The sequence below is a fragment of the Bison bison genome, unplaced genomic scaffold, assembly GCF_000754665.1.
Source record: "Bison bison bison isolate TAMUID 2011002044 unplaced genomic scaffold, Bison_UMD1.0 scf7180017864492, whole genome shotgun sequence".
NCBI classification, from domain to species: domain Eukaryota; kingdom Metazoa; phylum Chordata; class Mammalia; order Artiodactyla; family Bovidae; genus Bison; species Bison bison.
The window spans coordinates 6,532,030-6,540,175 of NW_011495051.1; positions in this window are offsets into that span (position 1 = coordinate 6,532,030).

Sequence of the window (8,146 nt, forward strand, 5' to 3'; positions counted from 1 at the left end):
AGCATAGTATTGGATTATAACCCAAGGAAGACGATTTCCCTAGTGGTGCAATGGATCCCATGTGCCGCAGGGCAACTAAGCCTGTGCATGCCACAACCACTGAGCCTATACTCTAGGGCCTGCAAGCTGCAACTGCTGAAGCCCTCCAGCCTATAGCCCATGTTCCGCAACAAGAGAAGCCACTGCAATGAAGAGCCCGTGCACCGCAATGAAGAGTAGCCCCTGCTTGCCGCATCACAAGAAAGCAAAGCAGAGAAGACCCAGCACAGCCAAAAAAAAAAAAAAACCCAGGAAGAAAATAAATGTCCATGAGTTTGTAAGCGATACACAGAAATGATGGAATACATTAACACATGAAGGACAGGTATGGAAGGTTTTCAGATAATTTATGTAAGTACTCCACCCCAAGGGATGGTTAGAACTGCACACAGTGGGTTCCTTCCCAGAAGGAACAGTATGTAAAGAAAGGAAAGAAAGAGTAACTTTTCAGTGGAGAAAACTGTCATACATGCTACATCACCTGGCTGGGTGTTCAAGGTCAACAGTCATAATTGTACTCTTGATCATATGCACTCTTGAGATGATGTGATGAAAATGGCACTTTACCTCTGTGATCTTTCTCCCCCCAAACCCATAACCCTAGTCTAAATATGAGGGAAATAATCCAAAAAGTTGAGAGGCATCCACTTGTTTGTGTGCATGCATGCTAAGTCGCTTTAGTCATGTCCCACTCTTTGTGACCCTATGGACTGTAGCCCGCCATGCTCCTCTGTCCATGGGATTCTCCAGGCAAGAATACTGGAGTGGGTTGCCATGCCCTCCTCCAGGGCATCTTCCCAACCCAGGGACCGAACCCACGTCTCTTACATTTCCTGCATTGGCAGGTGGGTTCTTTAACACTAGTGCCGCCTTGGAAGCCCCATCCTCCTGTATAGTTGACCATGATCCTCAAAACTCTCAAGGTCATCAAAGACAGGGGGAGCTCAAGAAACTGCCCCAGCCAAGAGAAATCTAAGGAGACATGTCAATTAGTTGTCATGTGGGCTCCTGGACCAGAAAAAGTATATTCTGGGAAAACTGAAGAAATATGAATAAAGCATGAACTTTAGTTCATGCTAAAGTTAATGATGTCATGTCCCACTCTTTGTGACCCTATGGACTATAGCCCGCCATGCTGCAGTCATGAACTTTAGTTCATGCTAAAGTTCATGCTGTTAGTTAATGATAATGTATAGATGTGCTGTGCTTAGTTGCTCAGTCATGTCCAACCCTTTGTGACCCCATGGACTGTAGCCAGCCAGGCTCCTCTGTCCATTGGAATCTCCAGGCAAGAATACTGGAATGAGTTGCCATGCCCTCCTCCAGGGGACCTGCTCAACCCAGGGATTGAACCCAGGTCTCCCACATTGCAGGTAGATTCTTTACCAGCTGAGCCACAAGGGAAGGCAAGAATACTGGAGTGGGTAGCCTATCCCTTCTCCAGGGGATCTTCCTGATCCAGGAATCAAACTGGGGTCTCCTGCATTGCAGGTGGATTCTTTACCAGCTGAGCTACCAGGGAAGCCTTGGTTCACCAATCCCAGACTAGTGGAAGATAGTACTTCCACTAGTTACTGGGGAAACTGTATGTGTGTGTGTTGGGGCAGGAAATATATGGAAATAGTACTATTTGCCCAATGTTTCTGTAAATTTTAATTTGTTCTAGAAAAGTCTATTAATTAAAATAAAGAATTTGTATGGAAAAGAATCTGAAAATGAATATTTATATATGATTGTATAACTGAGTCATTTTGCTGTGCACACGAAATTAACACAACATTGTAAACTAACTGTTGTTGTTCAGTTGCTAAGTTGTGTCTGACTCTGTGACCCCATGGACTGCAGCATGCGCCAGGCTTCCCTGTCCTTCACTATCTCCCAGAGTTTCTCAAATTCAGTCCATTGAGTCCGTGATGCTATCCAACCATCTCATCCTCTGCCCCCCGCCCCTTCTCCTTTTGTTTTTCAATCTTTCCCGGGATCAGGGTCTTTTCCAATGAGTCAGCTTTTTGCATGGCCAAAGTATATGTCAATTTAAAAAATGTTTACAAAAAAGAATTTACAAAACATGCAAAACACAAGCCCAGTAGTCCATGAAATGACTATGGCAAGTTGCTATAAAGTTTCTAAACACTTATTCTTTCCTTAAAAAAAAATATCTATTTATTTGTCTGTGCCTGCATAAGTCTTTGTTGCTGCAAGCAGGAGCTTCAGTTGCATCATGTGGGGTGTAGTTCCCAGACCAGGGATCAAACCCAGGCCCTCTATATTGGGAATGCAGAGTCTTAGCCACTGGATCACCAGGGAAGTGCCTCCTTATCGTTTTCTATACTCTCTTATCTGGATGGATAATCAGCCAGATGGGACCAGCGCTGGTCTGTGGGTTGATCTGAGCAGTTCTAGATCAGTGGTTCTCACCCTCGTTCTGTTGACATTTGGGGAACAGATCAGTCTTTGCTGTGGGGATCGGTCCTTTGTATTGTGGATGTTTAGCAACTTCCCTGACCTCTGCCCTCTAGACACCAGTAGCAGCCACCTCTCCAATTGTGACAACCAAAATTATCTCTACACATTACCAAACGTCCCCCAGGCCACATGAATCAATCACTCGCCCATTGAAAACCATGCATGTGTGCAGGTGATGAGGTCAAACCTGGTAACAGTCCAGAAAGACCTAGGCATGTCTGTGACCTCACGGCTGCATTGAGGGGCTTGGGATCTCTGAAACAATCCTCCTCCAGCCCGGTGGGCCACAGAAACATGTCTTAGGAGGCCAATCCTAGGGCTTGGCTTTGGGACTAGATAGAAAGCAAGGATTCAGAATTGTGTTGAAAAGAGAAAATTGAGGGGTTTCCCTGGTGGCCCATCTACTTGCAAAGAATCCGCTTGTCAATGCCGGAGACACTGATTCCATCCCTGGTCCAGGAAGATCCCACAGGCTGCAGTGCAACCAACCCCATACAACTACTGAACACAACTACTGGGCCTGTGCTTTAGAGCCCACGTGCCACAACCTCTGAAGCCCGACTCACCTGGAGCCCGTGCTCTGCAACAAAAGAAGCCACCACAAGGAGAAGCCCACACTCCACAGCTAGAGAAAAGCCCGTGCAGCAACAAAAACCCAGCGTAGCCAAGAATAAATAAATAAAATTATTAAAAAATGAGAGAAAGAGAGAGAGAATTGGGGGATTTCCTGGCAGTCCAGTGATTAGGACTCAGTGGTTTCACTGCCCAAGGTGAGGGTTCAATGCCTGGTTGGGAACTAAGACCTCTCCAGCCTCCTGCCATGGCCAAAAAAAAAACAAACAGAATTGACAAGACTTGCTGATTGATGGGAGGAGGAGGACAGAAGGAGAAGGGAGGAGTTTGGAAGATGCCCATATCTTTCCCTTTCACAGCTGGGTGGATGTGGAGTCATCAGCTGAGATGGGGACACGAGATGAGGGGCCAGCTTGGGTGAGGGAGGGGAGGATGCCAAGTTTCATCTTGGGCAGGATGAGTTTCAGGTCCTGGAGGGAGGAAAGGAGGGCATCTGCTCATAATCTCTTACCTGTCTCGATGAGTGGTGCCTTGTGTGTTTCCACGAATGTAAAATAGTCTCAAAGGGGTAATTTGGCCCCTTGCTTCTGTGGCACAAAGACACAATTTGGGGGCTTCCATAGTGTAGTGGCCCACTGGCTAACACTCCCATGCTCCCAATGCAGGAGGCCCAGGTTTGATCCCTGGTCAAGAAACTAGATCCCACATGCTGCAAGTAAGACCCAGCATGGGCAAATTAAAAAAGAAGAAGAAGAAGACACAATGGAGACTTGAAAACCACTAAGATGTCCTTCAGCAGGATAAACAAACTGTGAGACATCCAGACAATAGAATACTGTTCGGTGCTAAAAAGAGGAGCAGTCAGGCTGTGAAAAGACTCAGAGCAACTTTAAAAAATGCATACAACTAAGTGAAAGAAGCTGATCTGAAAAATCTATGGAGTGGGTGATTCCAACTTGAGGATATTTTGGAAAAGGCAAAGCTACGGAGACAGTAAAAGAATCAGTGGCTCCTGGGGATGAAGCGGGCAGGAAGGATGAACAGGCAGGGCCCTGTGGATTTTCAGGGCAGTGAAAAAACCCTTTGTGGTGTTATAATGGCAGACCCTTGCCATTATACTTTTGTCCAAAACCCACTGAATGTACAACACCAAGAGTGAGCCCTAATGTTGACAATGGACTTTGAGTGATAACGAATTGTTAGTGTTCGCTGTAGGTGTGTTCATTGTAACAAATGCACCATGTGGTGGGGGATGGCAATAGTAGGGGAGGCTATGGGGGGAGGGGTATGTGGGAAATCTAATCTGTATTTTCTGCTCAATTTTGCTGTGAACCTAAAGCTGCTCTAAAAGTTAGTCTATAATAAACAGATACAGTGAGACCCACATATAAACACTGAGCAAATATTCATAAATACATACTGGGGCATTTAAAATATACCCAATGGGAAACATGTGAGGGAAGATAAATTAGGAACTGGGGATTAACCTACGCACCCTGCTCTATCTACAACAGATCATCAACAGGTATCTACTCAATATTCTGTGATAACCTACCTGGGAAAAGAATCTAAAAAGGAATGGATATATGCATGTGTATCACTGAATCACTCTGCTGTACACCTGAAACTAACACAACATTGTAAATCAACTGTATCCCAATATAATTTTAAAAACCACACAATAATACCCACATGCTCATCCTCATGAGCACCAATATCTGTGCATGAACACCTCACACACACACACTCACGCCATACTCATTATTGATGTAGGTCAAGGCAAAAAAGATTATCTCGAGTGTGCCTCTGTCCTCTGCATGTCCTCAATGGAAAGAAATTTTCTATCCACTTTGTTCCTTTCTCCCTTTTCCTCCCTCTGGGAGGAGAAGATCTGTGGGCAGACAGAAGGGAGGCAGTGACTTTCTAAAGTGAAAGTGTTAGATGCTCAGTCGTGTCTGACTCTTTGTGACCCCTTGAACCATATCCCGCCAGGCTCCTCCAGGCAAAATACTGGAGAGTGGGTTGGCATTACCCAACCCAAGGATCGAACCCAGGTCTCCTGCATTACAGGCAGATTCTTTACCATGTGAACCACCAGGGAAGCCAGTGACTTTCTAAAGAAGGCTAGAAAACAAAAATCTGAGGTGACTGTGGGCTTCCCAAGTGGTGCTAGTGGTAAAGAACCCACCTGCCCATGCAGAAAACGCAGGTTCCATCTCTGAGTCGGGAAGATACCCTGGAGGAGGGCATGGCAACCCACTCCAGGATTCCCATGGACAGAGGAGCTTGGTGGGCTACAGTCCATAGGGTCGCACAGAGTCGGACACGACTGAAACAGCTTAGCAAGGACACACACAAGATGATTGTAGGCAAAGAAGGATGAAGAGAGGCTGATCTTCAGACTCTGATGAAGACTGTAGAGATGCAACACAAATGAAGGGTCTGTATCATCCTTTGAATTCATTGCTGTGCTCAACCACCATTTTCAACTGTAAGAGACACTCAGCAAATCACACACAAACTTTGGGGTCTTGCAATGGCCCCATCTGCTAAGACCCCATGGTGTGTGAGCTCCTCAAGAGTAATGGTCAGGGCTGGAGATGCCTGTGTGGGAGTTCGAGAAATCGAAGGCTTGAGAAAAATGAGACACGGGTGAAGGACCGAGTGGGCAGGGGCTTCTGGACGGTGAGAGGGATCCCCAGGGTCAGGGTTAGCTTGGAGTGTCTGCAGGAGAAAGAATGGGCAGTCACAGCTGATGCAAGGACAGAGCGGTTCAATGGTGATTTTGGGGAAACTGGCCTCAAAGAAATGTGTGTGAAGAGGCCCAAGGGAGGGAGTAAATGAGGCAATGAGATGAGAGAGTAGAAACATCACTGAAATTTTCAAACCACCGTTCACGCTTTTCCTTTGCTCTCTCCAAAGCTGTTATCCCCAACAAGTCCATCCTTCCTGCTTTGTGCTTCTTTTCCACTTCCTATCATTCCCCAAAACTTAATCCTGCCAGCAGAACTGTAGAATGAAAAAAGGTGGAAAGGAAGTGTCTTGGAGAATGGCATGCTTGTCTGCTCAGTCACTCGATTATGTCCAACTCTTTGCGACCCCATGGACTGTAAACCCCCCAGGCTCCTCTGCCCATGGGATTCTCCAGGCAAGAATACTGGAGTGGGTTGCCATTTCCTCCTCCAGGGGATTTTCCCAGCCCAGAGATCGAAGAGCCCAGGTCTTCCACATCGCAGGTGGATTCTTTACTGTCTGAGCCACCAGGGAAACCCAAGAATCTGAAGTGGGTAGCCTATCCCTTCTCCAGGGGAACTTCCCGACCCAGGAATTGAACCCGAGTCTCCTGCCTTACAGGCAGATTCTTTATCAGCTGAATTACCAGGGAAGCCCATAACATTACATGGATGTGAGATATTCCATTTTCGATTGCATCAGAGAAAGTCAAAGTGTCAGTCACTCCATCAGTAGATGCCTTCCAACTGTGATCATGTCCCAGGTCTTCAGGTGTCCTCTGGACTGAGACTTACATCCAGTGCTGGGGACGACAGACATTTTTTCCAGGACCACTCAGCACAATGCATCAAGAAATTTAACAAAACCGTGTATTTTTATTATTTTTAAATTATTTATTTATTCTTTCAGTCATGCAGCTCGGCTTGTGGGATCTTATTTCCTTGACCAGGGTTTGACCCTGTGCTCTCAGCAGTGAAAGCTCAGAGTCCCAATCATTGGACCACCAGAGAATTCCCCAGATCACTTATTTATTAATTTATATTTTTAAGTTAAAGTTTTTTAATTTTATGTTGGAGTATAGTCGATCTACAATACTGTGTTAGTTTCAGGTGTACAGCAAAGTGATTCCGTTATACACATACGTGTATCTATTCTTTTTCAGATGGTTTTCCCACGGAGGTTAATTGCATCCAAATCACTTATTTTTTAATCCAGTATTTCCACATCTGGGATTATTTTCCTTAAGAGCATAAGCAAAGAAATAATAAGTATGTGCTTGTGTATTTATTTCTTCACTAATCAGTTGGGAATAGCGTGAAGAAATCACAGAGGCAAATAAAGGTGAACATTCAAGGACATTCATCCCAATTTCATTCATAAGAGTGAAAGTTAGAACCAACCTGGATGCCCAGCAGGAGAGACCTGGTTAAATAATTACGCAGCAGCCATGTTGGCAGGGGAGAGAAGGAGTCCGGTGCTTTTGTTTCTTTGTTGTTTTTTGTTTCTTTGTTGTTTTTTGTTTCTTGCCACACCACAAGCCATTTGGGATCTTAGTTCCCTGCCCAGGGATTGAACCCGCGTCCCCTGCAGTAGAAGCAAAGAATCTTTTTTTTTTTCTTTTCCTTTCATGAAGCCCTGCAGTTTTTTAAAAAACTTATTTTTAATTGGAGGACAGTAGCTTTGCATAGTTGTGTTGGTTTCTGCCATACGACAGCATGAATCAGCCATATGTACACAAATATCCCCTCCCTCTTGAACCTCTCTCTTACCTCCTTCCCCATTCCACTCCTCTAGGTCATTACGGAGCACCGAGCTGAGCTCTCTGTTACATAGCAGTTTCCCACTAGCTATCTATTTCACACCTGCCAGTGTATATAATTCAGTGCTACTCTCTCGATTTGTCCCACCCTCTCCTTCCCCCGCAGGAAATACGGAATCATAACCACTAGGCTGCCAGGGAAGTCCCAGGAATCTTGTTTTAGAGGAATATTTAACAAGTTTTTTTCTGGGGGGCTTAAAAAATTATCAAAATAGTACAATCTCATTGTACAAAAGGGTCAAAGAATGCAAAAAGTGATGATACAGAAGTTCCACTTTTAACTGTCACCCTGCAACTTCTTCCTAAGAGGAAACCACTGGTAATTGTTTGGAATAAACTCCCAGGGCGTCTTATACGTGTACATACTTGTGTATCATTCACATTCTTTACAATAAGTGCAACCAGACTGTATACAATGTTATGGTTGTTTTTTTTTTCCCACAGAGCAATATACCAGCAACACACACAGGGATTTTTCCAAGTCATTTTTTTTTAATGGTTGTGCTGCGTTCCCAC